Genomic DNA, 13,715 nt, shown 5'->3' on the forward strand with positions numbered 1-13,715 from the left:
GATTAGGGTATATATTTCTTGTACCGGATCTTGGACTATCAGAGAGTGTATTCAACTTGAGATTGAGCAAAGACTTTGACATAGCGTTACTTAGAGACTGCGTTTATAACATTTATTAACATTGATTGTATGTCTGTGTATAAATGTGGGTACATAGGGTGGTATTAATAAACTAATCTCAGCTTCCAGACTGCCCTCAAGATCATGTCAATGTGACAGTTCTCATATAAAAACAGAGACTTGAGCATGATCTAAAGAACAATCTCAGCTGAGATTAGTTTATTAATAGCACCCTTAGTTTAGTGTACTTAGATCGACGTGCGTGGACTACCCCATTTGTTGTTGTTGTGATTTTATTATTATGTGTTTATAACCGAGATTAAATTGCTTTCAAATAATATACCTACTATTCTACACAGATATGCAGCTCAACGTATTAGGTATATGTTCAACTTTAATTCCCGGATAATAATGTTTACACATTGTTTGGGGAGTCTCATATCCCCATTTAAACGCGGTAAGAACCCGTTATTATGTGCTTTAATTATAATAATGTTTACAATCAATCCTATCATAAGAAAACTACGTGATCAACAATTTGCTTACACCTCTTACACTCACACACTCAAAATCTCGCATTATAACACACTACACTCACTCGAAATCACTTTATTCACTTACTCGAAAATCCTTTTTTTTTACGTGACTTATTGTAGATTTGCCGCAGGTGGCATTAACTACTTGGCCGGACAAATAGGGAGCGCCAAAGGCTCTCACCCGGTACAACGTTTAAGACAACGGGACAACGGGCCTGAGGGTGCCCATATGGGCGCGAACTTCGGCTCAGGGCGTCTGAGAGGAAAAAATATTTGAAAGAATTAATCGACCCTGTCGGGTCGATAGCGATAAGCGCTGATTGAGGGATCTCGAAAATCCGCGGCAGTTAAAGTTAAAAACGTTTGCAAGTGAATTCCGTCTGCAGTATTAAATATAAATTGTTAAAACGAAACTGCTCGATGTAAAACCGATCGGAATTCAAAAGCATTATGAGACGGATTGGACTTGGCAAAAACGCCGTCTCATCGATATTCAGCACCACACTCCCTTGCTTCAGTGCGAATGTAAAATGGGAACTTGTTACCCTGATCTGCTGCGAGGTTTTGGATTATTTTAAAAATGAAATTCTTGAATGACAAAGATGATTGTAGATTTATAACGCATCTTAGGTACGGTCACGAGTACTAATATGTATACACTTTGAAACCATGTCACATTAACTTTTTTGACAAATTAAACCATAAGTCTCATTCAATGTCAAATATGATAGTGCGACAAGGTTCTAAAGTGAGTACATGATACTGAGCAATTATGTCATGAGCAATATAATGTACCCACTTTAGGACTCTGTCGCACTAACATATTTGAAGTGAATGTGACATGGTACCAAAGTGTATACAGGGTGTTAGTGACATCGTAACGAATACTCAGAGGGATGATTCAGACCATGATTCTGAGTTAATATTAAGTGGAATTTTCCGTCGCAAAATTCATGTTATTTTTTTAGTTTTTTTTTTAATTATTTTCAATTCTATACTTTTGCGATGGAAAATTCCACTTGATATTAACTCAGAATAATCAGCTGAATCATCCCTCTCAGTATTCGTTACGATGTCACTTACACCCCATACAAGTACATACAGTAGCCATACAAGTAGGTATGGGTGTTATTGACACTGTAACGAATACTGAAGGGGATGATTCAGACCATGATTCTGAGTCGATATCAAGTGGAATTTCCTGTCGGAGAAGTCATGAAAATTTTAGAGCTTATTTAAATTATTTTCCGTCCCATACTTTGACGGAAACGGAACCGGACGGCGACGGAAAATTCCACTTGATATCAACTCAGAATCATGGCCTGAATCATCCCTCAAAGTTTTCGTTACGATGTCACTAACACCCTGTATATAGCTGTAGCCGTTAACGAGATATACATGTATAAAAATACACCGACGGTCCTGACGTCAAGATGGCCGGTGTATGAGACATACTATTTAGCGCTCAAAGATTTTAAGTACAAATTTTCATAATCTTAGCAGATTTCGGCTCAAAATGCGTAGTCTTTCTGCAAACATAACATAACATAAACAGCCTATATACGCCCAGTAGGACTGGGCACAGGCCTCCCCTCAATCAACCGGAGGGGGTATGGATATATACCCCCATACCCGTTCTGCATATATTTTATTAATATATTTGATACTACATGCTGTTCTGGGAGCATATAAAAAACATAGAACACGTTCAGCTGCTTCTCTTCCCGGGCATGTCGTAAAAACCGACAGAGGGATTGTGTCCTCTAACATGATGGACTAATGTTATGGGCGATAGGCTGATCCCTTATCACCATAAGGTTCATCATATCCATCTTTGGACTTCGTATCAACAGTGGCTGCAAGTTGTCTTTGATTACTTGTGGCTCTGCCCACCCCATTAGGGATTACGGGCGTGAGTTTATGTATGTATGTATGTTGATACTACATAGGCGGTCCTGACGTTCACGACCGCCCAAGAACCCGAATGACGGACAGATCTGAAGACTTAGTAAAACATGGAGAAAAAATCCTTAGCTAAGTATACGTCAACAAACGAAAGGAATTGATAATTGAAGTGGCATCTGTTACGGGAGCCGCTCCGACAAATCTTCGTCCATTATCGGGATTAAGGCTGCCTCGGTTTTATGTGGATTAGGGTTTGATTCCACGGCGAGGACTAGAAGATATAAAAAAAACCTGGTAAACTAAGCTACCGTCGCCTATCATCTTTCTTACTTATCTAGTAACCACTCCCCGCGCCAGTCAGTCCGTTGAGCACGGTCGCTGCGTAAAATAACATAAGTTCACGACTATATCCCAATCGGGGTAGTTAGAGGTACATACATCGCAAGATGAGCTAAGTCCACACTTCACCGAGGTCTCTGTTAGACCAACGTGATATATATATACGTATATATAACCGTATCGCTGTCTATAATGGTCGAACCAACTATATTAGAATAACTCATTGGTGCAAGTTAGGTACCGGGGTTAGACCCAGTGCTCCCCGATTGAGAAGGTCGGTGTACCACAAGACCAAAGTGACATATCATCGAGAAGATGGACAGAGTACACACTTCACCGAATTTTCTGTTAGACCAACAATTTCAACGTGATAGGTGGTGAGCCGTATCGGCGTCTATAATGGTCGATCCAACTACTTATATTAGAATAACTCATTGGTGCAAGTCCGGTACCGGGATTAGAAACAGCGCTCCCCGATTGAGAAGCAAATCGGTATACCACAATACCAAAATGAGAGATCGTCGGCTGCATCACTAAGCAACGTAAGGCCGGGTTTCCGCTGACGCGGAGATGTGCGGAGAAGAGCGGAGATGTGCGGATTTGACCAATGACAGCGTTCGAGAGAGCAAAAAACGAAGACGCTCCGTCACTCTCTTCCTCACGGTGATTGGTCGATTCCTGCACATCTCCGCTCATCTCCGCATAGCTCCGCGTCAATTGAAACGCAGCCTATCTCAGTTTTTACAACTTTACTGTAGAGAACTTTTAATAAAGCGATTTCTGAAGTTACGCCTCTTATTCATATTCATATTCATTTTCATTTATTTCGTAATAGTTATATTACATGTCATATGGAAAATATAATAATACAATAATGGTACTTAAGTACTAAGCGGTAAATTTTAAAGTTAAAAATTTTTCAAAGCTATAGAAAGTGTGTTCGAGTAGCCAGCATTTAAGCCTACTTTTAAAACATTTCAATGATGGCGCGTCAACGATTGATTTAGGCAATCTGTTATACACGGTTGGTCCTGTCACATCTTATTGATGCACCCGAAGATATAGTATGCCTAATAATAATATAGCATCAATATCTTCGCCGGTCACAGCAACACGGCTTTACAACGTCGGCATTATGTAGATTAGATGTCTGCTTGTCTTGTCGAATCGAACTCGAACGATTTCTCTATCACACTGATTCTACTTGATTTGGCTTAAATTCTAGTTATTTTCGTTGGAACACACCGATTCTAGCTTATAACCCTGATTGACATAATTCAAGCCGGCAATCCCTACTGACAGATAGAACTGTTACTAGAAGCTATTTTTCTCTAAGAAGACAGGTCCATGACAGAATAATCAATTCGATAAACTTTGTAATGTTAGATAGAAAACAATCGATCGACCAAATATCGACTGATACGTCACTATGCTGATGAACGCAACACACACTACACACACACACACACACACACAACACTTGCTTACGTACTTTGAGAGATGTAATTCTTACCGCGCATTGAGACGATTGTTCTTCTTCTTCTATCGTGTGGGTTGTGAGGTGGAGTACCAACCTCATGAACTCTGGTGTCAGGGTTACTATTGAGCCACCAAGGCCCTTGACTTGGCTCATTTAACGACTACTTACTTACATCAGTAAGTAGTTACCGGGACCAACGGCTTAAGGTGCCTTCCGAAGCATGGATCGTCATCTTACAATCTGGTGATCAGCCAGTAATGTCCCAACCAAACTAGGGATCACAAAGTATTTTTTGTAATATGTCCCCACCGGGAATCGAACCCGGGTCCTCCGGATCGTGAGCCCAACGCTCAACCACTGGACTACGGAGATCGTTGAGACGATTTTAAATTGTAAATGTAAATCAATAATTGTACTGAACTTCATTTGTTTAACACCGGTTTTGCAGTGGCGAGGATAATACTCAGGCAATTTTTTTTAATAAGTACCTAATCTTGTTTTTATTTTCTCTCTTGTAACTTTAATTTGCCTGTGCTCAACTCTCTGATATCATAATTACTAGTTTAGGGTTATCAGTGGAAACCTGTAGTTTTCAATTGTTACGTTCTTTGTCTATTTTCTGTTATTTAATAACTGTTGGTTTTCCTTAAATAAATAAAATAAAGACCGAACACTTGATACAAAAATCTCGGCCTTACCGCGTGCGTGCAAGCGAGACAAACATCCCGCGCGCGCTCCCTTACTCAATAGCTTACAACTTAAATAGACTAAAGTGCCCCCTTTCGGAGTCTGAGGTAAATAGAGCTCGCTCCAATATCAGTGCGTGGCGGAGTGTATTTATTTTATTTTATTCTTTATTTTAGTCGAAAGTGGGAAAAACTACGACTTTCCCAGTTGAAAAACCCTACTCCGGAAAAATCCCGCTGTATCCATTTTTTCGTAGTGTTTTTAGTTTTTAAACTTTTTTTTTTAAATAATATACGCTCGCGTTTGACCATAATCTCAAGTGTCAGAAAGTGACGATGTGGTCTAGGTGGATCACCTAAACTAGAGTATTAAACATATTTAGCTAAACACTTTTTTTAAACTCTTTTGTTTTAACAGGCTCTCAAAACAGGTTGGCTGGTGTGGGTAGGTATGGTATATTCCAAGAATGACTACGATATATTATTGTATTGACTACTTAACTTTATTCAAATACATTCAAAGAGAGAGCCGTGGTCTCAGTTGGTAGAAAGCTTGCCTCTCATTTTGAAGTCGCAGGTTCATCCAGCACAGGCCTATCCATATATATTCAACCTAACTATATATATTCAACAATCATTGGTTGAATTTGTTTTCGCATTCATGTTTGGATCATAAATGATTATCACGTGCTCAGCGGTGAAGGAAAACATCGTGAGAAAACTCACATTCCCGAGAAATGCATTTTCGGAGTTATGTGACCTTACCTGTACTGGGCTAGTTTTCCCTTCGCGGGTTGGAAGGTCAGACCTGTCAAATCTTCAGGTTAGATAAGCGGACCCTGTGAAAAACGGGATAAGGCTAGGGAGATGATGTTGATGATATCAAAGACAATCAAAGACTTTGAAAAAAAAAATGTTTTTCGTCACTTATTCTTGCGAGACCTTCCTGGCACCTTAAGTACCCACCTCAACTTCATAAATTCAACTATCTCTCGGGTCATGACCATCAAATATCGAAATAAAGAAGGGCATATAGAGGTATAATACTTATCCGTTATATCAGATTTGGTCATGTACAGAATAATAACTGCAAGTGACATAACTCGACGCTGGGGATTGTAGCGTTCACACTCTGTCTGTGACGTGAGGGGGAGGGGAGGAAGGGGGAAGGGAGAGGTACGTTCTATATTCTTAAGGACAAAGTCTATAATATACTTAGGTATTGAAAACGAAGTGTATTAAATTTGTTCTACCAAACGTAAAGAAAGTAAATAATAACATTAAAATTAACAACGAGAATTTAGATTTTGTTGAACACACCGTTTTCTTAGGAATTACTGTAGATTCAAAACTTCAATGGGGCCCACATATTGTATCACTAGCGGGCAAGCTAAGTTCAGCAGCATATGCCGTCAGAAGAATCCGACAACTCACAGATGTACCCACAGCTAGACTTGTCTACTTCAGCTACTTCCACAGCATAATGTCTTACGGTATTTTATTGTGGGGTCGAGCCGCTGATGTAGAAACTATTTTCATCATTCAAAAAAGGGCAGTTCGCGCTATTTATAATCTGCGTTGTCGGGACTCTTTAAGGGAGCTGTTTAAAGAAATAAATATACTGACGGTCGCAAGTCAATATATTTATGAAAACATTATGTATGTGCGTAAAAATGTATCTCTCCTTCCGAGAAACTGAGAAAGGCATACTTACAATACAAGGAATAAAAATAAAATTGTTGTTCATTTCTAGATTAAGTAAATAAAATTCATCTTTTTTGGGGTTATGTATACGTTTTTACAATAAAATACCAGATAATATTTTAAATTTGTCAGAGAATAAATTTAAAGCTCACGTGAAGCTTACTTTATGTAAAAAAGCTTATTATAAGATTAATGATTAATACCTAAATGATTAACATGTCTGGTATTAAATGTGTTCCTCTAGTTATTAAATAACTTGTAATGTACCCTCATTGATTTAAAAGATGTGTTGCTGTTTCAGTTTCTTGTCATTTCTTCTCCTCAGCCATAACACCTTTTTAAAACAGACAGACGAAAGCCCAACAATGACCATATAAATCACGCCCTTTGCCAGATCCACCACTGGTTTACAATAAATAACCTAGTTTTGAATGGAAAGAAAACAAAATGTATTAAATTCAGTTTACCTAACGTAAATTCTGCTCATTGTGATATACTTCTAAATAACCAGAAACTAGACTTTGTTAAAAATACAGTTTTTCTGGGATTAAATATTGATGATAGACTCAAATGGGACACACATATTAAATCATTATCAGGTAGACTTAGCTCAGCTGCATTTGCAGTCAAAAGGATTAGAGAACTGACTGACGTGACGACTGCAAGATTGGTATATTTTAGCTACTTCCATAGTATTATGTCGTATGGTATTTTGCTTTGGGGTAGAGCAGCTGATATTGAAACCGTTTTCATTCTACAAAAAACGGCAATCAGATCTATCTACAAACTGAGATGCCGCGATTCTCTCAGAGAATTTTTTAAAGAGATTTCCATTATGACTGTACCTTGTCAATACATATATATGAACATTATGTATGTTAGGACAAATTTACACTTATATTTAAGAAACTGTGATAAGCACAAATACAACCTAAGGAATAAGAACAAATTAGCAGTTCCTAGTTCCAGACTATCCAAAATTAGCACATCATTTGTAGCGCTGTGTGTGCGATACTATATAAGATACCAGAAGATGTACTAGGCCTTTCGGGAAACATGTTTAAGAATGTTATAAAAACTACTTTAATCAGTAAAGCTTATTATAAAGTAGGAGACTATCTTAAAGATAATAATATTGAATGGATTACTTCAGCTCAACACAAGAAAGACAAGAATGTTTGCAATAAAAACTTGGCCCTAAAATACTAAATTTGAAATAACTTTGTAAGTGGATTAAAAAGGATTGTGAAACACTTGATGATATTTGAACAGTAGAGTACTTTTTTTTATATCCAGGCGGAGGATTTTTGAGCTTCTTTATATAAGTGGTGCATGCTCGCCTCGAAATGTTCGTGTACGCGGTGGCGTCCGGAAGTCGGGTCGCACCTTTCCCTCAAAAATGTGCGAAGGGAGCGATGGCTGGCTTTCGCGTCAACTCGTGATCGGGTGCTGCGTATGTGGACAGGCCTGCTTCTGTCAGGGAGCTCATAAAACACTGTTTCTGTGATAAAGTCACATAAACTCTTTATGTTTCACTTTCCTTCCACCGACTGTAATTGGAATACCATTGTATTTAAGTCTATAAATTATGTAATACAAACTGGATTAAAAGAAAAGAAAGGAAAACATGAAACAGTAGGACTAGGGCCCTGTGCTGGGAGGTTTTCTGGCCACGTCTTTCCCTCAGCGTTACAGATTCCGATGTGGTAGTAGTTTTACAGCTAGTTACATAATATGTAATTTAATTATGTTTGACGTTCAAAAAGCGCTAACTTTGTAAGCCAATTTTGAAAAATAAATATTTTTGAATTTTTTTTTTTTTTTTTTGACCTTGCGAAATGACGTAAATTCAAATGTTACATTGACCTTCAACAAGTTTATCCATGATAATTACGTTGAATAAATGATTCTGATTCTGTATATTTGATTTTTAGAAGTCGTCTAGTAACTAATAGCAGTCTCTGTGGACTGTGGTTCACAGGCTTGGTTCACGGCGTTAAGATAGTGGCAACTCTATCAATCCATACCACACACTTCCGGTACAATGCAACACACATACGCACACACGCACAGACGTACACACGCACACACGCACACATAAACATTTAAGTTCTATGTCTTAAAATACTAATCATTCAGTTCTATTCACTATTCACTTGATAACTACTCAGAATCATGGTCTGAATGATTCTTCAAAGTTTTTGTTACGATGTCACTAACCTGTATGTGTGTACGGAGGATTCTGACGGAAAAAGTGACGATATAAAAAAATGAAAATCTCCAACACAAATATTCAAACTAACACTATTTCAAAAGAGTGTAACGTTTGCCAGTCTACTCTGCATAGCTCTCCCGACATGTGTCCGACCGAAACAGGATTTTCCTGCCGAAACCGAAAATTTTTATATTTTTATGTGACCTTTCGGTTTACATACATACACATACATAAACTCACGCCCGTAATCCCTAATGGGGTGGGCAGAGCCACAAGCAATCAAAGACAACTTGCAGCCACTGTTGATACGAAGTCCAAAGATGGATATGATGAACCTTTCGGTTTAACTTAATATAATGTTATATTTTTTATTTTCATAGAAGCGGTAAATATCCATATAAATACTCTCATTCTAGAGAGGAAGACATCTGCGGTGTTGAGTGATAGAGTGAGAAAAAGTGTGATAAGAGAGAGATGTAAAAGACGATATTGTGACTAAGATTGAGAAGGGAATGTTAAGTTGGTTTGGACATTTAGAGTGGATGAAGGATTACGAAAGCGGTATATAAGGCGAAGGTTGATGGTAAGGCTGGCAGAGGAAAACTTAGAAGGACGTATATTGACCAAATTGGAGAGGTCCTTAAATGTTTAGTACGATCTACTCTGAACCGGCGTGAGTGTATGAAACGATTGATAAATGTGAAGAAACCAAGAGAAGTGTATCGGGATCGAAGCAAATGAAATTCCATAGTCTCTACTTACCCCGGTGGGAAATAGGCGTGAGTTTATGTATGTAGAGAGTAAAAATCGGAAGGTTTTTAAAATTTATTTCCTCAATTTTGTTATTTAAGTACCATTTTTCGGCCAATGGCGCAGTAACCAGAGCCGCAATAAATTAAAAAAAAATCAACTGCGTTTTTTTCAGAACCTGTTTCCACTTTGAGTGTGTATTCACACGTACTACAACCACAATGATAATGACAGCTGTCTATCAATAACAGTAAATAAGTCTTTGCAATTACTAATATGCATCTTTGGCTATGCACGACAAAATGCACGAGGTTTTGTCTAGAGAGGAAATAAATAAATAGTTTCTATGCGCACGCCGTCTCTCCTCTCAGGCGACGCCCTGAGCCGAGGTTCGCGCCCAAATGGGCACCCTCAGGCAGTTGTCCTAAACGTTGTACCGCGTGAGAGCCTTCAGCGCTCCCCATTTGTCCGGCCAAGTAGTTAATGCCATCTGCGGCAAATCTACAATAAGTCACGTCAAAAAAAAGCACACCGTCGTAAGTAAGAGGTGATGCAGCGTTTTTTTTTTTTTTTGCCGCCGCCGCCCGCTATCGAAATAGTGGAAGAATGTGTCCCAGTATTTCCATCAATGGAAATTCGTAATGAAAAGGAAATACCCCTAAAGGCCGCACGTTTCGGTCGTAATAACCGAAACCGAAAGTTCAGTCGGAGGCTACTCCGGACTAGATGCACTTCTGTTTTTATTTCGCGCGATACGTCATGTTTGTTCTCTGATAACACTTGGCTCCGGCCGCGTTCCTGTTTTTGTTCTTCCATTTATTTTAGTTTTAGATGAAATACGAGACCTGAAATATTATGGGATGCATTTCATTTTATTTTTGTACCTAGAAGGTAATAAATGTTGTGTACTGTCTGGGTAAAGACAAGTTATACGAGCTTAAACTACACCCTGGCATTATCAATCACATTCTCACTCAAATACATATACCTACTCAGCTTTACATAGACACCCACCTCATAATAGATCACAAACTCACATCTTTTCTTTTTTTTTTTTTTTTTACATAACATAACATAAATAGCCTATATACGTCCCACTGCTGGGCACAGGCCTACTCTCAATCAACCGGAGAGGGTATGGAGCATACTCCACCACGCTGCTCCACTGCGGGTTGGTGGAGGTGTTTTTACGGCTAATAGCCGGGACCAACGGCTTAACGTGCCCTCCGAAGCACGGAATCAACTTACTTTTTCGGACAATCAGGTGATTCAAGCCTGAAAAGTCCTTACCAAACAAAGGACAATTTTATTTTTTATTTTATTTATTTATCATAGTTACAATTTAATGTTACATTTTAAATAGGTAACATCGGAAAACCCTAAAAGGGTTTGTCCCGACATTAATCCCACATATTATTATACTAGTACATCTTATACTAAAGACAAGTACAATCAATTGCGACAGTCAATGAAGTTGCTCGCGCAGCATAGACTGCTTGTTTTTACAAATACATGTTTATAACGATATACCAAAGCGTGGCGTCTTGTGTGGGTTAAGAGGTGGATTATCAACCTCATCAACCCTGGTGTCAGGGTTACGGGCCAAAGGCCCCTGACATGGCACATGTAACGGCTACTTATTTACATCAGTAAGTGGTAACCGGGACCAACGTACTTTCTTAATTTGACATGATTTTATTGAATGTATCCGCTGTGTGTAAAAGTTTTCATCTGGAGCTCCTCCATACTTCGGAAGGCACGTTAAGTCGTTGGTCCCGGCTGCATTAGCAGTCATTAATTACCATCAATCCGCACTGGGCCCGCGTGATGGTTTAAGGCCCGTGCCCCAGCAGTGGGGACGTTAATGGGCTGATGATGATGACCGCTGTGTACGAAAGTATAGCTAAACAAGCGCCAAGTTTTCGCCGCATTTTTGTATCAAGCACTGTATCTACGGTAAAGGTAAATCAATATAACGGTCAAAGATTTTATGTACCTACATAATATATTCACAGCACAAAATTCGTACAATCTTTCTGCATATATTTTATAAAGATATCTGATACTACATAGGCGGTTCTGACGTTCACTCTTTATTACAAAATACGTCATAAAATGTTTCATACATTCATGCAAAATATTTAATGCATGTTCAGCAATTTAATTATGATTTCGCAGTTAACCATTGTCTCTGTTAATTGGGACATAAATTTAATTCACTACTGTGATCAATTCACGCTGTCTGCATCCTTAAATAACACTAAGGTAAACGCTCCTATTACCGCCAGGTTAAGCTATGCTCTGATTACCTCTCAGAAATTAAGTACTTCTGTATTTGCTAGTGCAGCTTATTTATTTTATTTGTATTGTTATGACTGTCTTCTGCTAAATACATCAATAATTTTTAATTTTGAGTGAATATTTTGGATAAAAAATAATTTTATGTCCGAAAACTCACTTTCCTCTATTACCGCCACATAAATTGCGGTTTCTTTCTATTACCGCCTTTGCTGCATCGAATACCGCCAACGAGATATCTAACCAACTATTCAGGTACAATAAAATACTTTATTTAAAAAAAAAGTTGTTTTTACCACTGTTAATGTAGTTAATAGATACATAAATTGGGAAGGCACTGTCTCTTAAAATACAGGTTCACCTAGTTTGAAAGACAGCGTTCCAACAAAAACTGTAAACGAATTGTTTTCAATAATCATCATCATCAACAGCCGTATGACGCCCACTGCTGGGCATAGGCCTCCCCCAAGGATCTCCACAACGATCGGTCCTGCGCTGCCCGCATCCAGCGGCTTCCCGCCACCTTCACCAGATCGTCGGTCCACCTTGTAGCGGGCCTACTCACTGAGCGTCGTCCGACACGTGATCGCCACTCCAGAACCTTTCCGCCCCAGCGGCCATCGGTTCTCCTCGCTATGTGTCCTGCCCACTACCACTTCTGTTTTGCAATTCTCCGAGCTATGTCGGTGACTTTAGTTCTCCTGCGGATCTCCTCATTTCTGATTTGATCAAGCAGGGAAATACCGAGCATAGCTCTCTCCATTGCCCGCTGAGCGACACCGAGCCACCTCACGAGACCCATAGTATGCGGCCACGTCTCACTGCCGTAGGTCATCACTGGCAACACGCGCTGGTCAAAGACTTTCGTCTTGAGACACTGGTATTTTGGACGAGAAGATGTTCCGCAGCTTCCCGAACGCTGCCCATCCGAGTTGGATCCGACGAGAGATCTCTTTCTCGAAGTTGGACTTACCTAACTGGATTATTTGTCCTAGGTAAATGTACTGGTCTACAACTTCGAGTGTAACGTTCCCAACCTGAACTGGAGTGGGTGCGACATGGTCGTTGGACATAATTTTTGTTTTTGCCATGTTCATGCTAAGACCCACTCGTTGGGTTGCGTTACTGAGATGCTCGAGCATGGTGTTCAGTTCTTCCAGGGTCTCAGCCATTAGGACTATATCATCGGCAAATCGAAGGTGCGTCGGGTACTCACCGTTGATGTTGTTGCCAAATCCTTTCCAGTCCAGAAGCTTAAAAATATCCTCCAATGCAGCAGTGAACAGTTTCGGAGAGATGACATCTCCCTGTCTCACTCCTCGCTGCAGTTGGATCGGATTAGAGCTTTGGTTCTGTACTCGAACTGACATAGTGGCATTTTGGTAGAGGTCCCTTAGCTTTTCGATGTACCTATGGTCCACTTGGCACCTCTGAAGAGACTGCAACACCGCTCAGGTCTCGATCGAATCAAAGGCTTTCTCATAGTCCACAAACGCCAAGCAAAGTGGCAGATTATACTCTTCGGTCTTCTGTATAACCTGCCGCAGCGTATGGATGTGGTCTATGGTAAAACCCTAAAGCCTAAAGCCTTTTCGGAAACCGGCTTGTTCGGGAAGTCGTCAAATCTGCAAGCGAGACGATTCGTAATGACCCTCGAAAACAACTTGTAGACATGGCTCAGAAGCGAGATAGGTCTGTAGTTCTTCAGTAGGGCTTTATCACCTTTCTTGAAGAACAGGACC

The sequence above is a fragment of the Pectinophora gossypiella genome, chromosome 23 (assembly GCF_024362695.1).
Source record: "Pectinophora gossypiella chromosome 23, ilPecGoss1.1, whole genome shotgun sequence".
NCBI lineage: Eukaryota > Metazoa > Arthropoda > Insecta > Lepidoptera > Gelechiidae > Pectinophora > Pectinophora gossypiella.